The sequence below is a fragment of the Gymnoscopelus braueri genome (genome assembly GCF_963280865.1).
Source record: "Gymnoscopelus braueri genome assembly, chromosome: 22".
Taxonomy (NCBI): Eukaryota; Metazoa; Chordata; class Actinopteri; order Myctophiformes; family Myctophidae; genus Gymnoscopelus; species Gymnoscopelus braueri.
The window spans coordinates 152,342-167,896 of NC_137624.1; positions in this window are offsets into that span (position 1 = coordinate 152,342).

Here is a 15,555-nt window from a genome sequence, read left to right on the forward strand (position 1 = left end):
CATGACAATAGAGGCTATACGCGTGACATCATCGTACCCAGAAGTTATGCGGGAACGCCTACTGAGTGGCAAAAAACTACTTTCTGGCTTTGACAGCCCATACATCCAAACAGAAAAGTCCTATCTGATTGTATTAAACGACGTTAAACTCACCAACATGGCAGCTGTACGGAAAGCTTGAATTATCCTCTTTCTATCTGCAAAGTTTTTGTTTCATAAAGATTCACCGGCTCCCAAGTCCACATGTTATGTTTGTGATGTCCACCGTCGGTGTGTGTGTGTGTGTGTGTGTGTGTGTGTGTGTGTGTGTGTGTGACAGACTATATTTCTGTCACCTCTTTTCCCGTCTCCTCATCTGCTCAGCTCTCTTTTTGTCACACAGTGCGGTGAAGCGACTGCAATGCCGCTCCTGCTGCTCCGATTCTTCGGCTAATCTCTTGCTCCGTCCTCCCCTCACTTGTGAACAAGACTCCAAGATACTTAAACTCCTCGGAGTAGAACTGCTGCTCCTTCACTTGGAAAGGAGCCAGCTTAGGTGGTTTGGGCATCTAGTAGTCTGGCTTTCTCTGTTACCTGTGATCCGATTCCGGAAAAGCGGTTGAAGATGGATGAATGGATAGTATCATTATTATCAATATTATCATGTAACATTAGTATTATTAGTGTTGGTGTAAAATTTGTATTATTAGTGTTGATGTAAAATGTGTTTTTAAAAAGTGGTGTAAACTTGTAAACAGGATGTTTTGAGTCATTTCTCTGCTGTGTTGCATGGGGCTTTTTCCAGTCTCTAAGTTCAGCTGAAAACAGTTTCCATCACTGTGCCACAGTTATCTGCCGATCTTCCCACCTTCAGAAACGTGTGTGTGTGTGTGTGTGTGTGTGTGTGTGTGTGTGTGTGTGTGTGTGTGTGTGTGTGTGTGTGTGTGTGTGTGTGTGTGTGTGTGTGTGTGTGTGTGTGTGTGTGTGTGTGTGTGTGTGTGTGTGTGTGTGTGTGTGTGTGTGCAACCCGATCGCCAGAGAATTAGTATACATTGCACGGATCCAGTGCACGTCATTCCGTGCATAGTCGCCTAGAAACCCTGAAATTCCGTGCATATGTACATCTCTCCCTTTGTGACAAAACCATTTCGGAGGCGCGCAGTCTCAAGGGAATTGTCGCCGCGTAAGGGGCCACCGAGCGAGCTAAAGCGAGCGAGTTGCCGTCCCGAACGTTGCGACATTCCCTTGTGCCTACTCAGCGCCGTTTGAGTTATGTACCGATAGGCACAGAATCGTAAATTTTGTTGTGGGGACTGTGTGTCTGTGTGTGTGTGTGTGTGTGCTAACATTTCAACACCTGGAGCAGACAATCTCACAGCTAGGCTACAGATATAAAAGTTTAGTTTTTTAGTTTTTTTATGTGGTAACTTGGGGCACGTGCACAAGTTGACTTTGAGGGTCTTTCGAATAGCAGGCCTCTCCAAAAGGAGGGCCAACAGTTAGCAAGGTACTGCAGTGCTCAGTATCAGCTATGGGAAGCGATCAATGTGGAGGAGGCGTTAGCTTTATCCATGATTGATGTTTGCTGTGGCTGAGTATTTGAATTATATTGTATGTAACACTGTTCTGCCGTCTAGGCACATTGTAACTGGCTGTTTACTTATTGTCTGACTGCACTGGCAGTGCTTATGTCCTTTGTACAAGGCGTTCTTGTAGGCCTACTTCTGTTTATGTGGAAATAAATAAATATTACTCACAAGATAAATTGTTGTTTTATGATAATAAAAAAAAAAAAAAAAAAAAGGCTTTTAGAGTTAGGTTTACAACTAGGAACAGTTTCAGGTTGGGGTTAGGATTAGGATTAGACATTTAAAGGTTAGGTTTAGGGGTTAGATTTGGAGTTGTGCCTGATTTATACTGTAGTGGATAAAATTCATATAACAGTCATTGTGGTATTGATTAATTGAATGTATTAGTAGATGCAACAATCATCACCTGTTCTTCCATCTCCCTTTACAAACAGTCGACTCATGCAAACCTATTTCAAACATACTGACTCTGGGTGAGTCAGTTATAGAATAGAGCCCATGTAAGGAATGACCATCTGTTGTTATACCTCTGTGTACCATCCTGCCAGTATAAATATGTGGAAGACATTGGTGTTGGGGAGGGATGGGGGAAGCCCTGGAGGGAGACACTAGTCTCTCTCTGCTGTGATGAGATCTACAATAAACATGGAGTTTGGTTCCTGACAACTGAGTCCTGATCTGTTTATTTTACATAAAGTAACATATAAAAGCTGCCATTACAATTGGCGCTGCGAGCAGGGTGGATGCTTTGCTGTTATAGCAAACACTCCACTTAGAATCTTAAGAAGATGGGAGCAAAACCGAGCAGAAAGAAAATGCAGCGACAACTCGACGACCAACAGAAGGCCTTGGAAGATCAACGTGACAAAGCGAAGAGAATGCAACAACAACTCAATGACCAGCGTGACAAAGCTAAGAGGGCCGCAACGCTACATCAAGAACAACTCAACGACCAACGGAAAGAAGTGACATTACTGCGAGAACACCTTGACAGAACTATGGTGACATTAGCAGATCTACAAGCCAATACTTCTCCTGATGACTACAATGTGAGGCAGAAGGAGCCAAACTGCAGGAGAGACACACAACTGACTGCTACTACACCCAAGGAACACCCAGATGTCACAGCGACGCTCTGTCCAAGTAACCTATTCCCATTAATTCCATATCCAAACCCTCATCCCCGTCCGGGGGCTGGGGCACAGCAAGCAGAGATAGATGCGTACTCTGCAACAGTACATGTTCAGCGAAACTGGACACCTGATGAATTCAATGACATTGTGAAGGACCTTCCAGACCCCAGAATTGATGTGGTACGCTGGTGTGAGGCTGTGTTAGATTTGATTGAGATGTACGAGCCATCGGCAAGAGAGCTGGAATTAGTATTTCACAAAGTCTTTGGATTAAGGTGGCTACGTCTCAGGGGAAACTTTGATGTGACTGGAGAAAGAGATGACATCATCACTGGACAGCTGCAGAATCGAGATGGTCTTTTTGACAGGGTGAAAGCAGCCTTTCCAGTATGCACTGATTGGCCGAAAATTCACAGCACTAAGCAATGGGCTGATGAAACCTGTGACGCCTACAGAAATAGAATGGAGGACTGCTTTCAGAAGCATTGTGGTGTGACACTAGAGAACCCGGCTTACAGTGACTTGTTAAAAACTGCCGTGATCAATGGCTTGCGCCCGTCCATCCATAACCGGGTTATGACTTCCTGTATTGGATGGGAAAGTCGGAACCTCACTGAGGTGTGGGGACATGCACAGCACGCTGAGAGGTACATGCTCTCACAAGAAGACGGGAGGAAGAAGAAAATGGAAAGAGCACAGTTGATGTTCTATGAGAACCACCGGCAGCCACCACAGGGAGAACAACAGCGGCAACAACCAAATCAGGAGTCACATAGGAAGAAAAGGAGCCGTGAATGGAGGCAAAGAAGAGGAGGAAACAGTGAGCCATATGACATAGCGGTCTTATGTCATTACTGTGCCTCAGATGACCACATGGAGAGGGAGTGTCCTGTCAAAAGGAGGGCATGGCTGCACCAGCAGCACCCAGACCAGGATCACGAACAATATGGTGCAGGGTCTGTTCCATGCACCTATGGGCCAGGTGGAAATGCTGTGGCCAACTATCCAGAACGGGGTGGACCACATCCACTGCCTTGCCCCACATCGGGCTCCACAGGCTCCATGGCAATACGGACCAGGTGACAATGTTAATACAACAGGCACCAATTCACTACATGCGGAGCAGGCTCCATGAAAGGGTGAGGGTCATGTCCTGAGTTATGTTCTGAACGGTTTAATTTACTTTGCAAGTTCTATTCATTGTCATACTAAAAATAGTGAGTGATAAAATAAATGTATTTGAGATAACCTCCTTAAAAAATTGCAGTACAGTCCGAGCCAAAATTGAAATTTATATTCTACTAAATTAATGTAAGGAAAATATTGTTTAATGGTACTTCCTTAAAAATCGCAGTACAATCCGATCCAAAATTGAGAATGATATTCTACTAATTAATGTAAGAACAATATTGTTTAATGGTGGGGTAATATGCATAAAAGAAAAGACAATAATGTCATAGAACTTGAGTAAGTCAGTATTGTAATCTATTTCCACACACATGAACTAAATAGTTCACTTATCAGTCTGGTTCCCCCACTTTCTTTCCTCTCCCCAGAATAGCTGACAGGGGGGAAGGGGGGTGGCAGGTGATAGGGGCCGTGTGTGTCTGTGTGTGAGTGAGATAGACCAAACACTGAAACAGGAATACATTTGAGTTTTAAAATATATCAAAGTAATTATTCAAAATGTAGTGTTTCAAGGCGCTAAATCAATAATGTGATACGGGTAATTTATGATGGCCTTTTTACAAGGAAGTTAAAACAGATTTTATTTGTCTCCAGTCCACTTATTCTGCTCTTGCTAGATGAATGTTAAGTAAAACTCGGATTAAAATAAACACACGTGTAGACAAATTCCCATGTGTCAAGAAATTTTACATAATTCTATATTTTTTATTCCATATAGTGAAAATGCCCGAGTGAAGAAAATTCCATGCTGTGTTGATAATGCCATACGTGATGAAAAATCCATTCGGTAGCAAATTCCACGTGTTGATATAATTTCAAATAAAAGAACTAAAAAATGTAATAATAATCCGTAGGCTAGAACTTATGGTTATCAAGCAAATTGTTACAGCAATTTTTCAGTGATTGATGGAGATAGTATAAAGACAGGTTAAACTGTACCTCGGTTGAGTATTACATTTTACTGTATAGCAAAAGGTTTGTGTGCAGCTTTCCGGATCATGGGTCCGGCCGATGGTTTCTGCAGAACCATTGGTCAGTCCATTATTCTATGAAAGTACTCACAAACTATGGGGGGTCAGGGAACATTTACGACCATTATTTGACCATTGGTCAGTCCATTATTTCCTGAAAGTTACTTACAAACTTTGGGGGGTAAGGGAACATTTTTATTTAAATTGTATTAAATTAAATAAATTTTCGATTGAGGACTTTTATGTCAACAAGATCATATGGAGTCTAAAACAGAGACCGGTGACAGGCCGAGATAGTTCTATTTTTCAAAGGATCAATTACCAATAAACATGGAGTTTGGTTCCTGACAACTGAGTCCTGCATCTTCCTGATCTGTTTATTTTACATAAAGTAACATATAAAAGCTGCCATTACAATTGGCGCTGCGAGCAGGGTGGATGCTTTGCTGTTATAGCAAACACTCCACTTAGAATCTTAAGAAGATGGGAGCAAAACCGAGCAGAAAGAAAATGCAGCGACAACTCGACGACCAACAGAAGGCCTTGGAAGATCAACGTGACAAAGCGAAGAGAATGCAACAACAACTCAATGACCAGCGTGACAAAGCTAAGAGGGCCGCAACGCTACATCAAGAACAACTCAACGACCAACGGAAAGAAGTGACATTACTGCGAGAACACCTTGACAGAACTATGGTGACATTAGCAGATCTACAAGCCAATACTTCTCCTGATGACTACAATGTGAGGCAGAAGGAGCCAAACTGCAGGAGAGACACACAACTGACTGCTACTACACCCAAGGAACACCCAGATGTCACAGCGACGCTCTGTCCAAGTAACCTATTCCCATTAATTCCATATCCAAACCCTCATCCCCGTCCGGGGGCTGGGGCACAGCAAGCAGAGATAGATGCGTACTCTGCAACAGTACATGTTCAGCGAAACTGGACACCTGATGAATTCAATGACATTGTGAAGGACCTTCCAGACCCCAGAATTGATGTGGTACGCTGGTGTGAGGCTGTGTTAGATTTGATTGAGATGTACGAGCCATCGGCAAGAGAGCTGGAATTAGTATTTCACAAAGTCTTTGGATTAAGGTGGCTACGTCTCAGGGGAAACTTTGATGTGACTGGAGAAAGAGATGACATCATCACTGGACAGCTGCAGAATCGAGATGGTCTTTTTGACAGGGTGAAAGCAGCCTTTCCAGTATGCACTGATTGGCCGAAAATTCACAGCACTAAGCAATGGGCTGATGAAACCTGTGACGCCTACAGAAATAGAATGGAGGACTGCTTTCAGAAGCATTGTGGTGTGACACTAGAGAACCCGGCTTACAGTGACTTGTTAAAAACTGCCGTGATCAATGGCTTGCGCCCGTCCATCCATAACCGGGTTATGACTTCCTGTATTGGATGGGAAAGTCGGAACCTCACTGAGGTGTGGGGACATGCACAGCACGCTGAGAGGTACATGCTCTCACAAGAAGACGGGAGGAAGAAGAAAATGGAAAGAGCACAGTTGATGTTCTATGAGAACCACCGGCAGCCACCACAGGGAGAACAACAGCGGCAACAACCAAATCAGGAGTCACATAGGAAGAAAAGGAGCCGTGAATGGAGGCAAAGAAGAGGAGGAAACAGTGAGCCATATGACATAGCGGTCTTATGTCATTACTGTGCCTCAGATGACCACATGGAGAGGGAGTGTCCTGTCAAAAGGAGGGCATGGCTGCACCAGCAGCACCCAGACCAGGATCACGAACAATATGGTGCAGGGTCTGTTCCATGCACCTATGGGCCAGGTGGAAATGCTGTGGCCAACTATCCAGAACGGGGTGGACCACATCCACTGCCTTGCCCCACATCGGGCTCCACAGGCTCCATGGCAATACGGACCAGGTGACAATGTTAATACAACAGGCACCAATTCACTACATGCGGAGCAGGCTCCATGAAAGGGTGAGGGTCATGTCCTGAGTTATGTTCTGAACGGTTTAATTTACTTTGCAAGTTCTATTCATTGTCATACTAAAAATAGTGAGTGATAAAATAAATGTATTTGAGATAACCTCCTTAAAAAATTGCAGTACAGTCCGAGCCAAAATTGAAATTTATATTCTACTAAATTAATGTAAGGAAAATATTGTTTAATGGTACTTCCTTAAAAATCGCAGTACAATCCGATCCAAAATTGAGAATGATATTCTACTAATTAATGTAAGAACAATATTGTTTAATGGTGGGGTAATATGCATAAAAGAAAAGACAATAATGTCATAGAACTTGAGTAAGTCAGTATTGTAATCTATTTCCACACACATGAACTAAATAGTTCACTTATCAGTCTGGTTCCCCCACTTTCTTTCCTCTCCCCAGAATAGCTGACAGGGGGGAAGGGGGGTGGCAGGTGATAGGGGCCGTGTGTGTCTGTGTGTGAGTGAGATAGACCAAACACTGAAACAGGAATACATTTGAGTTTTAAAATATATCAAAGTAATTATTCAAAATGTAGTGTTTCAAGGCGCTAAATCAATAATGTGATACGGGTAATTTATGATGGCCTTTTTACAAGAAAGTTAAAACAGATTTTATTTGTCTCCAGTCCACTTATTCTGCTCTTGCTAGATGAATGTTAAGTAAAACTCGGATTAAAATAAACACACGTGTAGACAAATTCCCATGTGGCAAGAAATTTTACATAATTCTATATTTTTTATTCCATATAGTGAAAATGCCCGAGTGAAGAAAATTCCATGCTGTGTTGATAATGCCATACGTGATGAAAAATCCATTCGGTAGCAAATTCCACGTGTTGATATAATTTCAAATAAAATAACTAAAAAATGTAATAATAATCCGTAGGCTAGAACTTATGGTTATCAAGCAAATTGTTACAGCAATTTTTCAGTGATTGATGGAGATAGTATAAAGACAGGTTAAACTGTACCTCGGTTGAGTATTACATTTTACTGTATAGCAAAAGGTTTGTGTGCAGCTTTCCGGATTATGGGTCCGGCCGATGGTTTCTGCAGAACCATTGGTCAGTCCATTATTCTATGAAAGTACTCACAAACTATGGGGGGTCAGGGAACATTTACGACCATTATTTGACCATTGGTCAGTCCATTATTTCCTGAAAGTTACTTACAAACTTTGGGGGGTAAGGGAACATTTTTATTTAAATTGTATTAAATTAAATAAATTTTCGATTGAGGACTTTTATGTCAACAAGATCATATGGAGTCTAAAACAGAGACCGGTGACAGGCCGAGATAGTTCTATTTTTCAAAGGATCAATTACCTGACCTGATGGGTACATTTGGGTCTTAACTAGCTACTAAATAGGTAATACAATAAAGCTATGAGGTTTGTAGTGTGGAACTACACCACCATAATAGTATTTAAAAGAAGCAATTGCAATCTTTCCCAAAAATGGCAGATCTACAAGCTGCAGATCAGATATAACATTTCCAAAACATTGTATAAATCTACAAGCTGCATCAGTTGTTTAACAAATGTCAAAGAGCATAGCATTATCAAAGATACAGTATGCCAAAAGGTCCTATGATTTTTAAATACATGAGAAGTGAAGTGTGGGGGGAAAAAAATGGTTATTGGTGTTGATTTTCTCTGTAACCATTACTGTAGAATTGTTGAATACACTGTTTGAGGATAAGTGACCAGTAGCATATGCGCAATGCTTGCTTGTCACTGCCATCACACGTGTATCTAACAATACAGTTTTGTTTTGAATATTTGTACATGATTGTATCCCATTGAATTAGCATTATGTCCTGTCATTCTATGAATTTTCTCTATTTTTATAGGACATAAATACTTTATATTTATGCCCTAAGGGCTGGAATGTAGTGGATAAAATTCATATAACAGTCATTGTGGTATTGATTAATTGAATGTATTAGTAGATGCAACAATCATCACCTGTTCTTCCTTGTTAAACTCATCTCCCTTTACAAACAGTCGACTCATGCAAACCTATTTCAAACATACTGACTCTGGGTGAGTCAGTTATAGAATAGAGCCCATGTAAGGAATGACCATCTGTTGTTATACCTCTGTGTACCATCCTGCCAGTATAAATATGTGGAAGACATTGGTGTTGGGGAGGGATGGGGGAAGCCCTGGAGGGAGACACTAGTCTCTCTCTGCTGTGATGAGATCTACAATAAACATGGAGTTTGGTTCCTGACAACTGAGTCCTGCATCTTCCTGATCTGTTTATTTTACATAAAGTAACATATAAAAGCTGCCATTACAATACTTAGTGGTGTGCCGAGCAAAGAAAATCAATGGCTCCAGGATTCACCATCATAGAGGTTAAATATTATTTAACCTCTCTCTTAATTGCCCAATATGTATTTCATGCACACGTCAACCTAACTAAGATTAATCAATATAATGCTGGTCTGAACTTTGCACGTGAAGTACATGTACTGTACTTAAGTACAATGTTGAGGTACTTTTACTTTACTGGAGTATTTCCAGTTTTCAGTACTTTTATATCTACTCCACTACATCTCAGAGGCAAATATTGTACTTTTACTCCACCACAAATATTTGGAAACTTCAGTTACTAGTTACTTTGTAGATTTTGATTATTATTACAAAACATATTATTAGAGTTGTTTTTCCCCATGACCCACACAAAGTACAGATACTTTCATAACGAGGCGATAAAGGAAAAACCAGACTCAGAACAGGCAGCCATGGGTATAATGAAACATCTTTGTATTCAGATCAGAGAGAAGGAAGGTTACAGTGTCACAGGTATAGGCATCATCGGTCGGCGTCTCTCTCGGGTTGGACAGAGAAAGCACTGGACTTTAACAGCGTCCAGTAACATAAACATATGACATCATAGGATGTGACATAGATGAGGTTCCGGGCGAAGGTGGACTTCTTGGATTGGATGAGAGCGATGATTACGTCGTCGTCAGATGAGGATGATGATGGTAGATGATGAAGATGGTGTGACAGTTTATCTTTGGAAAAACAGCGTCCCCATGTCTGGGTCAACACGTTGACATCGGCTGACCTGTCACTGGTCAGTGGTGATTTGGTGACACTGAAGAAAGGATTAGTGTGGAAAAGAACACCGATATAGTGTTCTCAAAACATAGATAGCCACAGAAAAAGCCTGCAGCTAGTTTGACCTTGGCTTGCATAGACACAGAGAATAAGAGTACAGAGTACATTTAACATGACTTGATTAGGCTCATATAACATCATTATTAATAGGATATTTTAACCAGGTTAATGGACCCTAGACAAATTAGGATCAATCAAGATAAGAGATTAACTCTATCACATATATTAACCACTTCAGCCCTATATACATTTTGGCCATATGAAAATAACCGATCTACAAGCTCGCAATATGTCGCGATGTGACGCATTGTGAGTTTGTAGATCTGCTATTTTCTAAATATTTTGTAAAACTTGAAATGGGACATTCTGCATATGATTACTTTTACTTTTGGTACTTAAAGTACATTTTGATGCCAATACTTTTGTTCTTTTACTTAACACAATGGGTGCCAGAGGTTTATTAAAACAGTTTACGTTGAGTGCCATAAATCTCACCGTTTGCAATGCTGCACTGTTTAGAGCTGTAGACTCCATGGTGAGCACACGCACGTAAACAATGCATGCATGGACGACGATGGATGGTCCTGGCTAACGCCTGGAACAACAACATTTCTCACGCGAGTCACCATTGCGGAGCAATCGCGCATCGAGAATGACTTGTTTTGCCCACTGTAAAAAGTTAAGGAGATACAGAGGTTTTTAGCAAGGAGATAGAATGGAAGCGGATGGGAGACAGATTTTTTGCCACGGTGATCCGTCTGTCGCTTACTTCTTAGAGTGTTCATGGGTGATTCCAGAGCTGCGCTAGCTGGTAGACAAAACCAAAAAAACGAAAAAACTTAAAACGCGGTTTGAACCGTGCTCTGCACCAAAGCGCTACTCTGTGAAAACACGGTTTGAACCGTGTTTGGCACCCGATGTGTTAAGTACATTTTGAATTCCGGATTTTTACTTGTAACGGACTATTGCAACTCTTTATTATCAGGCTGCCCAAGTAAGTCCCTATGCAGCCTGCAGCTAGTCCATGCTGCGCGCATACTGACAGGAACCAGAAGAAGAGATCATATCACTCCTTCACTGGCCTCTTTGCACTGGCTCCCAGTTAAATACAGAAGTAGAGTTCAAGGTTCTCCTCCTCACCTACAAGGCTCGCAATGGACAGGCACCAGTGATTCTCAAAGAACTCATCGAGCCTTATGAACCAGCCAGAACACCATTGCGTTCACAGTATGCAAACATGCTTAAGGTGCCAGGAAACCCCGAAAAGGTTAGAACAGGCGGCAGAGCATTTACATTTCAGGCACCTCAGCTGTGGAACCTTCTCCCAGTCTCAGTCCGTGAAGCAGACACACTCTGTATATTTAAGACTAGATTAAAAACCTTTCTCTATGATAAAGCCTATAGCCAAAGTGTATAGATGTGTAGACAGATGCCAGGTCATTGTTGACCTGGCATCCCATAGTGTGTATAGTTTCAATGTACAGGCTGATGTTAGGTTCTTGGTTTACGTAAGTATTAGTTATTGTTGACTATTTTTTTGCTTGTGTACTGCTTTGTTATTGGATTACTACATCTATTATGCATTTGCTGTATTATTGATGTAATATGATGTATTATGATGTCCTTGCTTACTGTAAGGGCAGGAACACACTGTAGGACTTTTATAGTGGTCTGGGAGTCATTTGATCGTTAAGCATTTCACACTGCAGGAGACTATTTCTTGAAATCGGCAGTCATATATCATCAGGGATGGGCAACTGGCGGCCCGCAGGCCGCATGCAGCCCGCACCGTCACTCAATTTTATCCTTTTTTTGCACTTTTGAAATCACAAAGAAAAACTAAGTAATCTAAACATATCCGAAATGGTGAACTATTGCCTTCAGCTGTTCCAAACATGCAACTTTCCATGAACCATTTAATTACAACAGTCCACCTCGTTTATTTTAATAGAAGCCTTATTAATTATAATTCTAGTGTTTTTATTTTTGTATATTTTTAAGCCAAGGTTACAGCAATACTCTGAAAGGCATACTCAGGAATGTGAAGTTTTGTTTAGCAGTACAGCTGTAGTAAGTTGATAGAAGCATTACTAAATGCTAAATAAAAACAAAGTTACAACGAATAATAATTGTTACTATCCCTTATTTATCACATAATGTGACTATTATGGGCTTTTTGAGTAATGGGGTACTACTGGCGAGAGTGCCGATAAACAATGCAGCCCCCCAGAGTGAGTGTGGACATTTAGTGGCCCTCACCATCTCCAAAGTTGCCCACCCCTGGTATAGATTGATCGCAGACAAGGGATCACACACTGTGGGATAGTTCACTAGGATGCTATCCAGACCGATACATACATTTGTGATTATTCAAATTCATTTTAACCGACATCTCATGAAAACGCGCACGGCTCCCGTGATATGCGCGAGACCGAGACAGGACGCTATTGATTGACATTAAATAATTAATTCTCTATTTCTCTGTATGTCTCTCTCTCTCTCTCTCTCTCTCTCTCTCTCTCTCTCTGAAACAAGTCAACCAGCTTAAAGTGTGCAATGCAACTCAGAAACAGTGTTGCCATGTCAGCTTTTTATAAGCGACTTTTGGCTTGTTTTTCTGTAGAGTTGCTTGTAAATATTGCGTTTAATGGGCTTTTTTGTGTAGTTGCTTATTTGGCCTTGTTTCCTAATGTTGTTTAAACCAGTGGTTTAAACAACATATAACATATTATATATTTGTCCGCAGACCCCCCCCCCTTCTGAAAATATGTTGTGCCATAGACCCCCATACAAGATGTGTGGATTTGGAAAATATTCCCCAATTTTCACATTTTCTCAAGGTTTTTCTTTGAAAGTAGCTGTGACGCGTTGTGAGCTTGTAGATCGGCTATTTTCAAACATCCAATGTATTTCTATATAGGTTTAAAGTTCTCATGTGGCCTATAGTTGCTTTTGTTGGGCTTGTTTTCATAGACCTGGTTGCTTATTTCTCTCGCGAAATCTGGCAACACTCACAGACACACCGTCACCGTCACACACACATACATACACACACACACACAAACACACACAGAGAGAGTCTCAGTCTCTCTCTCTCTCGCTCTCTCTATCTCTGTGCAATAGTCTCAATTAAACAGCCCCCCCCCCCCCCAGCCACGGTGGCTGTGTGCTCTCATTGGCTGCAGCGCTGATCTATTCGCAGAGTCATCCCATCCCCGTTAGGATAAAGGATAATTCCTTTTAACAGGTCGTTCATGAAAGTCCTTGCGGTCTTGTTTCCAATGAGAACCTGTGAGCAATTGGGGTTAAGAGTCTTGCTCAGGGACAAATTTCATATCATCGGCACATATGCTGGGATAGCCTGGAATCGAACCTGGGGCAACCAGGGCCAGCTGGTTCCCTAGGCGGGCTCACTAACCACTCAGCTATGGGTTCATTCTGCATGATACCTTATGATGTCCAGTCGGCGACAGAGCCGAATATCAAACCTGCTAGATATCTAGAAACACTCGGGAAGGCATCACCGAGCGTAATTATCGTGGCCGGATCCTATCGCAGAGCCTTTCACACACAGCGACCAAAACCTCTGCGATCACAGCCCGATCTGCGTCAGATCGGGGGGTTTGTCGGCGAGACCCAAAAAAGGTCCCCCGACAGCATAATCGGACCAAATATCCTACAGTGTGTACGTCGCTCTGGATTAAAAGCATCTGCGAAATGCCTACATTGTGAGTTATAATTGTATAGTGTTTCTCAGTACTCAGTCACCTATAGTCATCCTCTCTCCCTTTCCCTCCCCACTTCCCTCCTTCCCCGCCCCTCTTCCTTACATCCCCTCCCTCTTTCCTCCCGTCCTCTCTTCTCTCCTCCTTCCTTTGGTTGTGTGGGTTTGTGTCCCACTGGTGCAATTTTAATTAACACTGTACGGACTCATCAGTAAGGCCTGCCACTAATTTCACATCCGGGGACCCGCTCCACAGAGTTTCTTTTATCTCCCACTTTGCAGTTCCATGGACTGCTATTACGGACCCCCAGCTGCAGATCAAGAGTGTGACTGCGGACCGGGCCTCTCCATGGAGCACGACCGTGGATTTCTACTACATTACACTATACCACTACACTGTATATTATCTTAACATTCTTATATTATACCACTATATACTGTATAAACATTATTGTTGTGCTATATTATATTATCATATACTATCTTACACCATTATATTTGCTACTATTGTTATTACTACCACATGTATCTCTCTCTCTGTCTCTCCTCTGTCTCTCTCTCTGTCTCTCTTCTTTCCTAGGGTCTGCCTGACGTTTCTTCCAGTTAAGAGGGAGTTTTTCGTTGCCACTGTCGCAAAATTGCTTGCTCAGGGTGGGACTGTCGGGTCTCTGCTCTACATGTAAAGTGTCTTGAGACAACTTGTTGTGATTTGACACTTTAATCAAATTGAATTGAATTGAATTGAATTGAATTGAATTGAATTGAATTGAATTGAATTGAATTGAATTGAATTGAATTGAATTGAATTGAATTGAATTGAATTGAACAGAGTATTTCTATATTGCAGTATTGATACTTTTACTTAAGTAAAACATTTGAGTACTTTTTCCACCACTGGTAACTAGTAACGAATTACTCTTCCTGAGTAGCTTACCCAACACTGGGGATGTGCAAGACTGCTGGTTCAGAAATGGTGTCAGGTTGAGAAGGTTATTTATAAACTGAAGATCAACTGTAGCGTCACAAACTGCTACACACACTTGCTCCTGGTTCACACAGCAGTAACTAGACTTGTCTTTAATGCTCTATACTCACACTTATGACTGAGTGCACTTCTTCAATTAGTCCAAGGGCAAGGGTTCCCAAACTTTTCAGGCCGTGACCCCCTAAAATAATCATATTTGAACTGGGGACCCCCCACCCCGACAAGCACTTGGAATTGTTGGTATTACATTTAGTTTGACTCGGTTCAACAGATAATTATTGTGAAAATAGCCGAACTACACCTACTTGTAGATCAGCTATTTTCACAATGTTTGCCTCTTTCTTACATAATATTTGAGAATTTGGTCAATTTGGAATTAAAAAGCTCTTAAAAGTCTTTCAATTGTAACTGTAGAAATGTGCAGATACCCTGCAGTGTATACACTTACACTGTATGTTGGTTTGTTTACTGTTGAGTGAGAAAACAATGTTGCACATTAAAGCTAATCATCTGGGGACCCCCCAAAAATATTTGCTGAACCCCCTGGACCCCCAGTTTGGGAACCACTGAATTAGTCTATCATTCATGTATATATATATTTTTTAAACACAACGGCATTCATCAACACTTGAAAGTGAATTAAAGCAGAGAAACAGAAATGTTTAGAAGAGGTTATTAAAGAGCTGGTGCCATGTTTTTGCACTTTTTCTGTTTTTCATGTGTCTATGAGGTTGATAGAACTTCATAAAGCCCCCCGGTGGTGTTTTTATGGTGTTTTATGTCTTCTCTGACTATTTGGAGTTTCTTCCTGGAGTGAAAACCTTGAGGGTCAAACGTGCCAATAGAGAAACAGCGCTTTAGTGACATCA